The sequence below is a fragment of the Homarus americanus genome, unplaced genomic scaffold (genome assembly GCF_018991925.1).
Source record: "Homarus americanus isolate GMGI-L3 unplaced genomic scaffold, GMGI_Hamer_2.0 scaffold37032, whole genome shotgun sequence".
Taxonomy (NCBI): domain Eukaryota; kingdom Metazoa; phylum Arthropoda; class Malacostraca; order Decapoda; family Nephropidae; genus Homarus; species Homarus americanus.
In genome coordinates, this window is record NW_024731852.1 from 5976843 (window position 1) to 5994094 (window position 17252).

The 17252-nt window shown below is 41.2% G+C and overlaps 1 pseudogene; it reads left to right on the top strand.

Moving 5' to 3' along the window:
• The first annotated feature begins 2870 nt into the window (after window positions 1-2870).
• Window positions 2871-16093, top strand: LOC121867867 (annotated as a pseudogene).
• Window positions 16094-17252: the final 1159 nt, after the last annotated feature.

The following is a 17252-nucleotide window of genomic DNA, read 5'->3' on the forward strand; positions in this document are numbered from 1 at the left end:
TCATTGTACTTCGTTCAGTTACGTATTGCTATATACACTACATACACACAGCCTGACTGAAATCATACAAAACATGTCAAGGATCAAGTCACTATAATACAACTGCTTACGTCAGTAGGTTTAATCCTGGTGGTGCCGGTAAGACAACCCTGTACAGAGAGAGAGAAAAACCGTCATGGCAGAGAGACATGGACAGCACAGAGGGTGAAAGGAATTGTTTATGAAAGTTTGGCGATTCAGAATAGACGTTACCTTCCTGTGGTAATGGGTTTTTTTGTTGTGTGTGTGTGTGTGTGTGTGTGTGTGTGTGTGTGTGTGTGTGTACAATCTCGGATATAAACACGACCCGGGAAGGAAACAAGGTAATAAAACAACAATGACAACACGAAAATGAAAAACAGAATTAGATTGAGAAGGAACAATAAAACAAAAATAACAACAACAACAACAGAAGTAGTCACAAAGGGAAAACAAGAAGAAAACAGAACAACACAAAAAGAACAAAAGAAGAAAAAATAACTCCAAGCTCTCATATATGTGACTCTCTCTCTCTCTCTCTCCTCTCTCTCTCTCTCTGGCAAGAGTACATTAATACACTAAACAGGAGTCCTCTTATCATCTACTGTCCTTCTCTGCAATAATAACTTGTAAATACTTAACAAATGTGGCTCACGTGTCTTATTTTTCAGTTTCTAGTCATCTAATTATTACACAATCATTGTATCTTCCTCCAGCAAAGAGTTTGCTAGAGGAACCTGAAGAAAAAAATAACGAGCCAAAATTTACGATAAAGAATCTCTTTGTTATTGCTCGGGAAGTTAGTTGAGGTCTCCTTTGTTCAGGCGAATTGGATACACCGCTACTGAACTGTGTATGTCTGACTGTAACAAGAAGGACAAAGTTTGGTACGCTCTTGCGAACCGTTCCTGCTGAAACGAGATATAATTTATGTTATAATTTGCGTTAATTTACCAAAGTGGATTATTTAAACTGGATTTTCTTCACAAATAAAATCTCCAAATAAAAAAAATTTTGGAGTCTTAAAGAAAAGATTTTTAGAGGTGGACCATTTAATCAATATTCTCTCTATAAGGTTCGATATGGCCGGATGTTATTAAATGTAATGTTTATCGGCGAGATTAATGTAATTATAAACACCAAAAATATGACCTTCCATCTTGTGCTTACACACACACACACACACACACACACTCCAAATCTAGGTTCACCCACCACGTTCATTAACTCCGTCACCGTCGACAACAAACACCTCAAACTCTGAACATTTATTAACCTAAAAATTCATAAAACAAAATAGTATAATATAGTACAATAAGTATAATAGAGCTCTCCTATGTATAGCGCTTGAGACTAATAGTTTATTTTTTTTCCCAATAGTTCCCTAAAATGTTGATTATAATTTATCCTATAGTCATATAATTAACGATTCCTTAATATCTATTGTCAGGTGGTATTAATCACAGGTGAAAATAGTCACTTTTGTACCTGTAGTATCACTTATGATAGCAGAAGTAAATAATGGTGTGAGTGAGATTTAAAGGCCAGATTTCAAAAGCAGTAGGGGTAAGTGGGATGCTCTCTCTCTCTCTCTCTCTCTCTCTCTCTCTCTCTCTCTCTCTCTCTCTCTTCCTCTCTCTCTCTCTCTTTCTCTCTCTCTCTCTCTCTCTCTCTCTCTCCTCTCTCTCTCTCTCTCTCTCTCTCTCTCTCTCTCTCTCTCTCTCTCTCTCCTCTCTCTCTCTCTCTCTCTCTCCTCAAACACACATTACACCTCAACTACACATCAACTTTACCACTTGGAAACTTCTGCTTCTGGCTGGAGACAGGTATCAAATATCCCCCCTCCCTCCGTCCCTCCTTCCTCGTCCCTCCAACCCTTCCCATCCATCATCCTGCTGCCCCTCCCATCCCTCCTCTCCTCACCTGCCTTCTACCCTCCTCCCTCTCTCATGTGTTCAGGATATAAACAACTCGTATAAAAAACGGCCAAGCAAAGTTACTCATCTCCGCTGACCGAGGTCGATACATATTTACTAATCTCCAACAAATTACATCTTCGAGTCGTCACCAAACAAGAGCTTTGATTGAGAGATGGGAGGGAGGGGAAAGAAAGTGGAGGAGAATGCATAATTGAGAGAGAGGGGAAAGGGGAAAAGATGCAGTTAAAATAGAAGAGAAAGGAGAAGAGAGGAAGAAGAAAATAGAGAATTCACGAGGAGAGGAGGAGAAGAAGAAATGGTTTAAATATAAAACAAAGAATAAGATTCAATACTTGAGGAGAGGAGTTCGAGAAGAAAGAAGGAGAAAAGATGAGAGAATACGTGAGGAGGGAGAGAGATGTGTGTGGGAGAGAGAGGCAGTGTTGGAGACCGTCTGCTACTGGATAGTCTTTGTCTCTCTGACCTACCTGGATAGAATAGCAAGGAGGACACTATGTATGACAGACTGTGATGGTGAGAGACACTGTGCACGCGAATTACTGTGGATGAGACACGATGTGAGAGACACATTCTATGAGACATCATGTAAAGAGACACACGTATGATAGATATTATGTTTAAGAGACTCTGCTGTGCATGAGAGACTATAAATGAAACACTATGTATGAGTGCTGATGGGAGACAGTTAATTGGTTTACTGATTTCCCCAGATACTGACAGAACGAACCGACCACTAATGAGTGTTTTTGTTGTGTGTGTTGCAGGATGCTGTGGTCCAGCCTCTCCAGAGCCCCATAGGACGTGCGTCACACCGGGCGTCCTCAGAAATCCACGATGGAAAACCTGGACATATTTGACCCCTGGAGGAAGTGGTGGAAGAAGGAGGAGGTGGAGGTGGTGTTGGGTGGAAGCATGAAGGTTCGGCGGACATCCACGGAGATGAAAATCGGTGGAGGAGTGAGCAACTGGCTGGAACGCGCCTTCAATGACAGCAGTGTGTCATAGTTCGGCAATTCCGACTGCCAGATCAACGCCACCTTAACCTCGGCAACTTTACCACTCCATCATCAACTCCACTTCACCGTCCTGCCACGAGTCTGGGTTTCGACGACAACGCCGCATGACCGACATCATCATCTACTCGGTGATGTTCGTGGTAGCCGCCGTCGAAACCTCACCGTCTTCATCACCCTCTTTCGTAACCGTCACCGGAAGTCTCGCGTCAACCTCATGATCATGCACTTGGCGGCCGCTGATCTCATGGTCACCCTCATCAACTTCCCACTCGGGTCGGCTGGAGGATCACGACAGTGGGTGGCTGGAAACCTGGCGTGTAAGCTCTTCCAGTTCCTGGGGCCTGCCTCTACCTCGTCCCTGGTGCTGGTCTGCATCAGCCTCGACAGATACTTCGCCATCGTCCACCGCTCAAGGTGAGTGACTGTCTTCAGCTGCATGGTGGAGACAGACTGGTGTTTATCTCGGTGTCTGTCTGTCTGTCTTTCTCTGTGTCACTTTGTTTCTCTCTCTAATCCAGTAATCTCTGATCCACTTAGATGAGGCAGATCGGACCACCTGCCTCTTGTTAACATTCTAACATTATTCTCTCAAGTTCGCAAGTATTTATTTATATTTCGTACACCGAGTTAACATTCTTTGCATTAACACGAACATGTCAGTAACGTAACCGACCGAGAACTTACGGCTCATTATATGACCGTCTTTTCTCTTACCTTCATCGAAAAAGGAAAAGCGTGAAAAATAACATGACAGTTTTTAAGCAGCAATTTCCATAAATGTTAATGAAATTTATTTGTAATATTTTGCCAATATTTATCAGACCCCAATTACAGTGCTAATATTTTTAAATAGAAGTAAGAAGTAAATTTTTATACTTTTATTTAGAAGTAATAATCATATATTGTCATAAAAGTTAATGGTCAAAGTTTAGGTTAACTTAGGCAGAGAGGAAACCATTGTGGAAGTAATTTTCAACAAACTGAAGGCAAAGGCAGGACCATAAGGTATATATTTTCTGCTCCTCTGACAGGTTAATGATGCTCAACGACGTGGCAAGATAATGCTAACCTTCGCCTGGTCCATAGCGGCTGTGTGTTCCCTCCCCAGGTAAGTCACACACACACACACACACACACTAACAACCACCCGTTTCTCTGTCACCCAACACTGTCTTGCAAGAAGTAGTGACGTCATAATCCCCTCCTCTATCATGACCTCAGCTCAGTGAGGTGCTTAGCCACTCTTCCAACACCATCAACCTGGTTACTCACTACACTACAAGGTGAAACTGACCATAACAATTAATGCTTATGGAAGGAAATAATATGACACTAGATTTACATATTTCTTCCTTTGATGTAACTGTACCTACCTTCCCTCCCCCTCCCCCCCCCCCTCACCCTTCCCCTCCCCTCTACCCCTTCCCCATTCCTCTTGAAAGATTTGTCATGCCTAGTTGATGTCAAGGGTAGAAAATATTTATGGAACCAAACAATCTTACCTAACCTAACCTAACCAATTTTACATAACCTCGCTTAACTAACCTAACCTAATCAAAACAAACCAACTTAGCACAACCTCGCCTAACATAAACCCAACCAAACCAAACCAAAAATGACCTTCGTATATATATAAAAAAACCTAATTCACGTATAATACAGTATTAAAACCATCCTACTTGTATAGCTTATATACACACAAAGGTAATACTGTCAAGACCGTGACCCGGACCGTCATATACGTGAGGTCGCTGTTACTGTCTCCTGTCACGCTCTTAATTACATAGATACAGGTATAAGAACAGCACCATCCCATCTACTGTTGAAATAATAAACAGAGTTGCAGCCGGTGGCTGAAAATATACAAACTTACATGTCATTTAGACATAATAATATACGTTGAATACATTTTACGGGCTGTACAGTACATAAATCAGGAGCTATTTATTATTTTAACAATAGATGGGATGGTGCTATTCTTATCTCTATCAGTGTGGGCTCTTATGGGCCGAATTTTGTTATAGTGGCGGACTGCGCGAGGTGGGCGGGGGACTGCCGGTGGCAGTAGGTGGCGATGACGAGGATGGTGCAGTAGTCCACTGCCAAACCCTGTTAGTGCTTGGTGGTGGAGGTCACTGAGGGATAGCATTTCCAAGGTGGAGAGAGCGTTGTTGTAGCCGGAGTAGTCTGCGCCGAGCATGATTCTGCAGGCCCTCTTCTGTACGTTCTCTAGCCGACGTTGTTGGGTAGAGTTGAAGAAAGACGACCAGGCTGGTGACGCATACGTTAATTTGGGGGAATAAATGCGCTGTAGATAGTCCTCAGCTCTGGCGTGGGTTAAGTATCTGAGTCGTCGTAGCATGTAGAGTCGGTACGGGCTGCCTTGATTGTGCTGTTTACATGGGCCTTCCAGTCCAGTCCAGTCCAGTCAGTCAGTCCGGTGTGTTTGTGTGGCGAAACACTGCTATTTCCTGACGATTAATTACAACACCTGAAGGCGAGGCTGAGAAAAACGATTGTGATAAAAAGGTTAACTATTTTGGGTGAGAAGAGGTTAAGTAATTTCCTGTTGTGTGTTAAGAGACAGACGTTCATACTATATTCTTCCTCATTTATCGCCTCTTGAGACATATAAAAACTATTTTCCTCTGACACACACACAACTATTTTCCAGCGAGATATATATGCCTCTCTCTCTCTCTCTCTCTCTCTCTCTCTCTCTCTCTCTCTCTCTCTCTCTCTCTCTCTCTCTCTCTCTCTCTCTCTCTCAACACAATTTTCCTCTGACACACAACAAAATTGGTCTATTGTCCTCCCTCTTCGCCACAACTATAAGTTACACCAAGACGATCCTATGTAACTCCCTAATATTTCTTCCTTTAATAATTTCCGTGTATATCAAGAAATTTAATGTGAATGTTAAGGAGGAAAACATAAGGAAAAATATAACGAATATGAACGATCATGACCAAACACACAACACACACTCAACAATCACTAACTCATCTCAAGAGCATATAATACCCCCAAACACAATACCCATTCACTGACCCACGTCCAGCCATGTACGGTAGATAGTCAAGAGCTGTAACCACACCGCCCACCTCATTATGTAATACTACCATAATAAAGTTGTAATGGTGGCCGTGGTAAGGTCTCCGATATACAGGTAATAACCACTGTAATCCCTCCTCTGTAATACTACCATAATAAAGTTGTAATGGTGGCCGTGGTAAGGTCTCCGATATACAGGTAATAACCACTGTAATCCCTCCTCTGTAATACTACCATAATAATAAGTTGTAATGGTGGCCGTGTAAGGTCTCCGATATACAGGTAATAGCCACTGTAATCCCTCCTCTGTAATACTACCTAATAAAGTTGTAATGGTGGCCGTGGTAAGGTCTCCGATATGGGTAATAGCCACTGTAATCCCTCCTCTGTAATACTACCATAATAAAGTTGTAATGGTGGCCGTGGTAAGGTCTCCGATATACAGGTAATAACCACTGTAATCCCTCCTCTGTAATACTACCATAATAAAGTTGTAATGGTAGCCGTGGTAAGGTCTCCGATATACAGGTAATAACCACTGTAATCCCTCCTCTGTAATATTACATCTAGGTTTAATCTGTGTCGTTTAGTTGGGATAACATAACGTAAGATAACTTGGAATATATTATCTTAAAATTAAATTAACTTAAACTGACATTATTTAACAAACTAACCTGACTTACTCTAATCTAGCCTAACCTAACCTAACCTAACTTAGCCTGACCTGACCTTATTTAACTAAAAACTAACCTAACGAACGAGAGAGAGAGCGAAGAGAAGACGATAGAGATAAATAAATGAAACAAACAGACAGACAGACAGACAGACAGACAAAAATTATTTCCACAGTAAAAAAGTTCAACGTTATTTTCTACACTTTTTCTGGCTATTTTTTTGTTATCTAAAAAGTCAACGAAGGCAAATGACTGTCGTGAACCAACCACATGTGACGCCATATGTGTGTCACGGATTTTATAATTCCATATCTATCTTTCTATCTGTGTATCTATCTAGTGACTCACCGTTGATTGATATTTAATGTACAGTACTTGTTAGGTCAGTCTTAATATTTATTTTGAAAACCAGTTAGTCATAGATGAGAAAATATAGCGGTCATTCAACGTCACCATTGTGTACAGCTGTTAGTCATATCGGGGTAAGAAAAATAGACTCAGGTAATGGAAGGAGCTGTCAGTACACACTCAAAAAAAGACTTGGGAAAACCTCGCACTCAGCCTTTGTTAAATTTTCCTTTTGTAAAGAGCAGTGGGATGCATAGCTAGTGGTTCTGGGTGTACTGGTGAAGTGTAACTGGGTGTACTGGTGAAGTGTAACTGGAATTCTTTGTTGAAGTGTAACTGGGATATAACATAACAGTAAGATAACTTGGAATATATTATCATTAAATTAACCATGACATTATTGCTGAAACTAACTGAAGTGTAAGTAAATTAACAACTTTAGTGTACTAGTGAAAGTGCTTACAGTGCTAATTGATGTACAACTGGGTGTACTGGTGAAGTACAGCACAGTGTACTAGTGAAGTGTAACTGGGCTAGTGAGAGTGTAACTGGGTGTACTGGTGAAGTATAGCTTTGGGTGCTAGGCATGCTGAGTGAGTGTAACTGGGTGTGCTGGTGCAACTGGGTGTGCTGGTGAGAGATGTGTGCTGGGTGTACTGTTGAAGTGTAATGTGGTGAAGTGTAATGTGGTGAAGTGTAACATGATGTACTAGTGAAACATAACTGGGTGTGCTGTGGTAGAAAACTGGGTGTGCTAACAGGTAAAGAGTTGTAACTGGGTGTACTGAGTGAGAAGTGTAACTGGGTGTACTGGTGAGTGTAACTGGGAGACACTGGTGCAGAGTGCTGGGTGTACTGTGGTGAAGTGTAACTGGGTGCTGAGTGAGGTGTAACTGGGTGTATGGCAGAAGTGCAATGTGGTAGAAGTGTAATGTGGTGAAGTGTAACATGGTGTGCACAGAAGGTGGCTTCCATTTAACATGCTAGTGTTAAAGTGCAACTGGGTGCTGGGAGAGTATGAGAAGTGTAACTGGGGGTGTACTAGTGAGAAGCATAACTGGGTGTACTGGTGAGGTGCAACTGGGTGAGTAAAGTACACTAACTGGGTGTGCAGCTGAGTAGTAACTGAAGGTGTGCCTAGGGTGTTAAATACTTTAGGTGTACTGGTGTTAAATGTAACTGGGTGTACTGGTGAAGTAACTGGGTGTGCTGGGTGAAGAGTAACATGATGTACTGGTAAGATGTACAGGTATACTATTGAAGTGTAACATGGTGTACTGGTGTTAAATGTAACTGGTTGTACTGGTGAAATGTAACTGGGTGTGCCTGAGTGAAGTGTAACATGGTGTACTGGTGTTAAGTGTAACTGGGTGTACTGGTGAAGTGCTGGGTGTACTGGTGAAGTGTAACATGGTGTGTACTGAGTGAAAGTGTAACATAGTGCTTTTGGTGAAGTGTAAGCTGAATGTACTGGTGAAGTGTAACTGGGTGTGCTGAGGCAGAGGCCATAACATGGCGTACTGGTGAAGTGTAACTGCGTTGTACTGAGTGAAGTGTAACTGGGTGTACTGGTGAGAAGTGTAACTGGAGTGTACTGGTGTGGGAGTGTAACTGGGTGTGCTGGTGTTAAGTGTAACTAGATTGTACTGGTGTTTAAGTGTGTAAGTGGGTGTGCACTGGTGGAAGTGTAACATAGTGTACTGGTGAAGGTAACAACATGGTGTACTGTATTGAAGTGTAACTGCCGTGTACTGTGAAGTGTAACTGGGTGTACTACAGGTGAGAAGTGTAACTGGGTGTACTGTGTGCAGTGTAACTGGGTGTGCACTGGTGAAGTGTAACTGGGTGTACTGGTGAAATTGTAACATGGTGTACTGGTGCCAAAGTGGGTATGCCTAGTGAAGTGTAACATGGTGTGCACAATTAAGTGTAACTGGTGTGTACTGGTGAAAAGTGTAACTAGGTGTTTGGTGTTAAGTGTAAGTGGGTGTACAGTGAAGTGTAACTGGGTGTGCTACAGGTGAAGTGTAAGTGGGTGTGCTGGTGAAAGTGTAATAACTGGGTGTGCTGGTGAGAAATGTAACTGGGTGTGCTGGTGAAGTGTGTAAGTGGGGAGTGCACTGGTGAAGTGTGAAGTGGGTGTACTGGTGAAGTGGCTGCATCTGTCTGTAAATGAATTGACTCCTAAATATTTTGCCATTTATTTACTGTATAAAAAATAAAAATAAAAATATAGCTAAGACTAGAAATATAGGGGTTCCAATAAAAGTACTCAGAAATGGAAGTATCTGGGGTTTAATAATCATAAGTAAACATCTGAGGTTCAATAAAAGTATAGAAAACAACTCTGGGGTTCAACCTAAAGTATAAAGCAAAGTATCTGAGGTTCAATAGCAAGTATAAAGTAAAAGTATCTGGGGTTCAATAAAGTATAAGAAGTAAGTATCTGGGTTCAATAAGTATAGTAAAAGTATCTGAGGGTTCAATAAATGTAGAAAGTAAACATCTGGGGTTCAATAAGTATAAATACTTCCAGTATCTACAGGATTTCATCTAAGTATAAGTAAACATCTGGGGTTCAATAAAAGTATAGAAATGAAAGTATCTGGGGTTCAATAAATCTTCAAGTAAACATCTACAGGGTTCAATAAAGTATAAGTAAGTATCTACAGGGTTCAATAAAATATAGTAACATCTGGGGGAGTTCAATAAGTATAAGTAAAAGTATCTGGGGTTCAATAAAATATAAGTAAGTAAGTATAAGTAAGATGAAATATCAGGTTCACTACCAATCAGTGTGTCTCTTATGAGAGCTATCAGACCATATTACCTGACTGATGACTACTGGTATATTATTATTATCATTCATGTTATTTCCTCTCTTCTCTCTATCTCTCCTGTCCCCTGTTTATTTCTCCCTTTTCCGTCTCCTTTCTTCCATTTTCACCTTCCTTCTTAACCTCTCCCTATCTTCCACTTCTCTCCTATCTACCTTTTTTCTCTACCATCCCCTCTTTATCTCTCCCTCTTTCGTCTCCCTACTTCTCTTCCCTACTTCTTAACCTCCTCTCCCCCCTATCTTTCTTCTCTCCCTCCTTTGTTCTCTTGCCCTCTCTATCTGTCTTTATCTTCCTTTCTCCTTAGATCTCACCCTCCTCTCTTCATTCTTTCCTTCCTTCTCTCCCTATTTTCCTTCTCTCCCTATTTTCCTCTCCTCCCCTCTGTCCCATCCACCTTCTCTTCCCCCATCTTAAATTCTCCCTATCGTCCTTCCCAATTCCTCCCATCTTAATATCTCCCTATCTTCCTTCCTACCCTTCCCTCCTCCGTCCCACCAGGCCTAGGTAAACACTGGGGCAGAAGGTAAGCTATCGAGGTAATCAACCCGCACCACTGCTCCACACCACTGATAGCTTCCAATACAGACATATAGCGGTGCTTCCCTTCCTGTTGCGCCTATATATATATTCTGATGAGTCACCTAAAGATTAGACACCCTAGTTTATTTCATCTTAAAATTATCCATGCTAGGCTAACCTAACCTAACCGAAACTAACCCAATCAAAATAAACTAACCTAAAGTAATCTAACGTAACGTATACTCCCCTCAGGTAGCATTAGAGTGGATAATTTTCATCAGGTGAAATAAGCTGGGGACTAGTCATCAGATAATCCATTGTTAAATATTCTAGTTAATCAGTATATATTGCGGGTTTTCATAATATTTTAGTCCATGACGGAAATAATCAGTGGTTTCGTGTTTGAAGGTCAGTCCATGAATTTTTATTTTACAACTGCGGACAGAATTCCCTAAACTTTTGGCAATATCTGGCATGTATTTCAGGTTTACATACATGATTGTCTTCATCGCATATTAAGGTTGGAAACACCTACTGGAACTAAAACACTCCTTAATGCAAAGAAAAATCTGAAAAACTACCTAACCTTACCTAACCTAACCTAACCTTACCTAACCTAACCTAACCTAACAACCCGACCGGCCGACCCAAGCCCAGCTAACCTAACTTCTTCTTCAACCTAACCTAACCTAACCTATCACGCTAACCTAACCACAACTAACCTAACCTAACCTAACCTAACCTTACCTAACTAACCTAACTCATACCTTACACAACTAACCTAACTAACTAACCCTAACCTTACCTTACCTAACCTAACCTAACCTAACTAACCTAACCTAACCTAACCTAACCTAACCTTACCTTACCTTACCTAACCTAACCTTACCTTACCTAGCCTAACCTAACCTAGCAACCGGCCGACCCAACCCTCTTAGCCCAACCCACAACCCAACCCAACCCAACTAACCTAACCTAACCTAACCTAACCTAACCTAACCTAACCTAACCTAACCTAACCTAACCTTACCTTGCCCACCTAACCTAACCTCACCTTACCTAACTAACTAACCTAACCCAACCGACCGAGCCAACCCAACCAACCAACCCAACTAGCAGCAACCCAGCCCTACCCTAACCTAACCTAACCTAACTCACACAACCTAACCTTACTAACCTAACCTAACCTAACCTAACCTAACCTAACCTAACCTTACCTAACCTAACTCCTAACTAACCTAGCCTAACCTAACCTAACCTAACCTTACTCTACCTAACCTAACCTAACCTAACCTAACCTAACCTAACCTAACCTAACCCAACCCAACCCAACTAACCTAACCTTACCTAACCTAACCTAACCTAACCCAACCTAACCTTACCTAACCTTACCTTACCTAACCTAACCTAACCTAACCTATCTTCATTCTGTCCTTTCTTAATGTCTTCCTCTCTTCCATCTCTCCATGCTTCCTTCCTTCTTTCTCTCCTCGCTACTGATGATGCAGAACCTCAGGATAATGGAATATGTCCTGTACAGAATCTCTAAAGTGTCAGTCTTCTTTCGTCATATGAGGAATACAATTACCATAGCTTCCGGAACAATACCCATAAGATAATGACGTAGAATTAACAATAACTCACGTTATATCGGAGACCCTATTTGAGACGTTCGCTAATATGGTTTACTTTTTGTGAAGAAATACTTAAAAACAATTAATAAATTGCCTTGATACTAAAACAAAAATTATCTAACACTTCTATGCCGTAATTTGCTGAAATCTATATGAAATGATGATTCAAAATATATACGAGACAGTTTTCGAAGCATCATTAATAAGACCTACTTTCTTTCACCCCCCCCCACAGAGCGTCATCTTCCACGTCGACACTCACCCGGTGTTCCAGAACTTCAAGCAGTGCGTCACCTTCGGGTTCTTCAGGACGCAGGTGGAGGAGATGACCTATAACCTCTTCTGCCTCGCCGCCATGTACTTCATGCCCCTCCTCGTCATTATCGTCGTCTACTTCAGAATCCTGTGGGAGATCTCTCAGAAGTCGAAGGATTCTAAAGGTGAGGATGATAATGTTCTAAAACCTTCCTTCGGGGAGTCTTGAACCTTCCTTCCTTCCTTCCTTGGGAGATAGCTCGAGTTCTTTCTTTTAAGACGATGGATTAACCTCTTTAAGATGATGGATTAACCTCTTAAGACAATGGATTAATCTATCTTAATATAATGGATTAACCTCTCTTAAAGCGATGGATTAACCTCTTTACGACGATGGATTAACCACTTTACGATGATAGGTTAACCTCTCAAAATGATGGATTAGCCTCTAAGACGATGGATTAACCTCTTTAAGATGATGGATTAACCTCTCTTAAAGCGCTGGATTAACCTCTTTAAGACGATGGATTCACTTCTTGAGGGAAAAACAGCTCAACTCCCTGAGGACGATGATAAGAGCTACTGTCTATCTTCCTCAGAGGGTTACATTATCCTCCTCAAGGGCTACATTATCCTCCTCAAGGGCTACAATATCTTCCTCAGAGGGTTACATTATCTTCTTCAAGGGCTACATTATCTTCCTCAGGAGTTACATTATCTTCCTCAAGAGTTACATTACCTTCCTCAAGGGCTGCATTATTTCCTCAAGAGTTACATTTATCTTCCTCAGAGGATTTAATATCTTCCTCGAGGGCATATTATCTTCCTCAGAGGGTTACAATATCTTCCTCAAGGGCTGCATTATCTTCCTCAAGGGCTGCATTATCTTCCTCAAGAGTTACATTATCTTCCTCAAAGTTACATTATCTTCCTCAGAGGGAGCATTATCTTCCTCAAGGGCTGTTCATTATCTTCCTCAAGAGTTACATTATCTTCTCTCAATAGAGGCTACATTATCTTCCTCAAGAGGGTTACAACATCTTCCCAAGAGGCTACATTATCTCTCCCTCAAGGGCTACTTCCTCTTCCTCAGGAGTTACCGATGGAGTTATCTATCTTCCTCAAGGCTGCATTATCTTCCTCAAGAGTTACATTATCTTCCTCAAGAGTTACATTATCTTCCTCAAGGGCTGCATTATCTTCCTCAAGAGTTACATTATCTTCCTCAGGAGTTACATTATCTTCCTCAAGGCTACATTATCTTCTCAAGAGTTACATTATCTTCCTCCAAGAGCTTATTATCTTCCTCAAGGCTGCATTATCTTCTCTCAGAGTTACATTATCTTCCTCAGGCTGCATTCTTCCTCAAGAGTTACATTATCTTCCTACCTTCATCTTCTCCTCAAGGGCTACATTATCTTCCTCAAGAGTTACATTATCTTCCTCAGGGCTGCATTATCTTCCAGCTACATTATCTTCTAGTTACATTATCTCCTCAAGGGCTGCATTATCTTCCTCAAGAGTTACATTATCTTCCTCAGAAGGCTCAGGACTTCCTCAAAGTTACATTATCTTCCTCGCATTAGCCTCAAGAGTTACATTATCTTCCTCAGAGTTACATTATCTTTCCTCAAGGGGCTACATTATCTTCCTCAAGAGTTACATTATCTTCCTCAAGGGCTGCATTATCTTCCTCAGGTTACATTATCTTCCTCAGGAGTTACATTATCTTCCTCAAGGGCTGCATTATCTCCTCAAGAGTTACATTATCTTCCTCAAGTTACATTATCTTCCTCAAGGGCTACATTATCTTCCTCAAGAGTTACATTATCTTCCTCAGGAGTTACATTATCTTCCTCAAGGGCTGCATTATCTTCCTCAAGAGTTACATTTTACATTTACATCTTCCTCGAGTTACATTATCTTCCTCAGAGGGTTACTATCTTCCTCAAGGGCTGCATTATCTTCCTCAAGAGTTACATTATCTTCCTCAAGAGTTATTATCTTCTCCAGGGTTACAATATCTTCCTCGAGGGCTACATTATCTTCCTAGGTTACAATATCTTCCTCCAAGGGCTACATTATCTTCCTCAGGAGTTACATTATCTTCAAGAGTTGCATTATCTTCCTCAAGGCTGCATTTATCTTCCTCAAGAGTTACATTATCTTCTCAAGGTTACATTATCTTCTCTCAGGAGTTACATTATCTTCCTCAAGGGCTACATTATCTTCCTCAGATTACAATATCTTCCTCAGAGCTACATTATCTTCCTCAGGGCTACATTACTTTCCCTCAGGAGTTACATTATCTTCCTGAGGAGTTACATTATCTTCCTCAAGGGCTGCATTATTCTCCTCAAGAGTTACATATTCTTCCTCAGAGGGTTACAATATCTTCCTCGAGGGCTACATTATCTTCCTCAGAGGGTTACAATATCTTCCTCAACTACATTATCTTCCTCAGGGCTACATTATCTTCCTCAGAGTTACATTATTCTCCCCAGGACATTATCTTCCCTCAAGGGCTGCATTATCTTCCTCAGAGGGTTACAATATCTTCCTCAAGGGCTACATTATCTTCCTCAAGGGCTACATTATCTTCCTCAGGAGTTACATTATCTTCCTCAAGAGTTACTAACTACCTTCCTCAAGGGCTACATTATCTTCCTCAGAAGGTTACATTATCTTCCTCAGAGGGGTTACATTATCTCTCAGGAGTTACATTATCTTCCTCAAGGCTGCATTATCTTCCTCAAGGGCTACATTACCTTCCTCAAGAGTTACATTACCTTCCTCAAGGGGTCAAGGGAATGTTCTTCTCACTTTGAAGTCCAAATATTTAAAGGCCCTTAAATTGGGAACACGGAAAGATCCAGAGTCCATATAATCGCCATAGACAAAATTATATTTACTCCCTATTTTTCATATAATTGGGACTACTAAATCACTGAGACCCAATTTTAACTTACGAAAATCTTGAAGTTCAAAATAAATAAAAAAAACTTCTATTTCCTGAAGTTTCAAATACAGCAACAACAATACACACACACACACACACACACACACTAGAGCTGTGGAATGACATCAAGATTGTTCCCAAACATTCCAGTAATAGAGCATCGAATCACACCATTTTATTTCTCCTTGACCAAAATGTTTGAAGCTCAGGACCTCATTTCGTCCTGCCTTCAGGGGCTTCCAGGTGATGAAGCCGCGTACCTGACGGAGTGTGAAGGAGAGACCATAAATCTATCTATCTATCTATGTTATTGACATGCCTGCCTGTCTGTCTGTGTCTTTCCCAACTAGTTCACAGGAATACTAGTAATATCCGCTACAATAAACAACAAATGGCGCTACAGACTCCCACCAAACACACACTTCAAGGTCACAGGTAATCTTTTCTACCATACAATTTTCTATTACCCAGACGTGTGTAAGAGCGTCGTTCTATTCAAGTGTCCTTTAATATATCCCAATAGGTATAAAAATGGTCTTTCTTCTCAATAGAAATTTAATTTAACTCGGTTGAAAAGATTCGTAAAAGTGAAATAATTTGTACACAAGATGAAAGGCTTTGAATAGGCCTGGTCTGTGGTATGTGTGTGTGTGTGTGGCGCGGGTTGTATTTTAATTAATAAATAAATGTGTTCACTCATAATGGGTTCTCTCCCTATAAAAAAAAATTCTCCCTAATATAACAGTGTTCTCTTCATCCCCACAGAAGAACCCAGCAGCAGGGGAGGGCGGGCGGTCGCATGCGGTTACGGCGTAGTGATATGCGCCAGACTCTGAGGATGACGGTCATTATCGCTGGCCTTCATCTGGTGCTGGACTCCCTACGTCAGTCAGTCAGTCATCAGTCATTGTTGTCAGTCATTGTCAGTCATTTATTTTTTTTCAGTCATCAATCAGTCATGTTGTCATGTTCAGTTACTGTTGCCAGTCACCATTAGTCATTGTTGTCAATCATAACCACTGTTACAATCATTGAGTGACAGCCATTAACATGAACACAAGCACAACAACACAAGCACAACAACACAAGCACAACAACACAACACAACAAGACAAACACAGCACAACAACACAAGCACAACACAACACAACACAACACAAGCACAACAACACAACACAAGCACAACAACACAACACAACAAGACAAACACAGCACAACAACACAAGCACAACACACAACACAAGCACAACATAAGCACAACAACACAACACAAGCACAACAAGACAAACACAGCACAACAACACAAGCACAACACAACACAACACAACACAAGCACAACACAAGTACACAACAACACAACACAAGCAAACAAGACAAACACAGCACAACAACACAAGCACAACACAACACACAACACAAGCACAACAACAACACAACACAAGCACAACAAGACAAACACAGCACAACAACACAAGCACAACACAACACAACACAACACAACACAACACAAGCACAACAACAACACAACACAACATGACAACACAACACAACACAACACAACACAACACAAGCACAACACAAGCACAACAACACAACACAAGCACAACAAGACAAACACAGCACAACAACACAAGCACAACACAACACAACACAACACAAGCACAACAACACAACACAAGCACAACAAGACAAACACAGCACAACAACACAAGCACAACACAACAACACAACACAAGCACAACAACACAACACAAGCACAACAAGACAAACACAGCACAACAACACAAGCACAACACAACACAACACAACACAACACAACACAACACAAGCACAACAACACAACACAAGCACAACAAGACAAACACACAGCACAACAACACAAGCACAACACAACACAACACAACACAACACAACACAAGCACAACAACACAACACAAGCACAACAAGACAAACACAGCACAACAACACAAGCACAACACAACACAAGCACAGCAC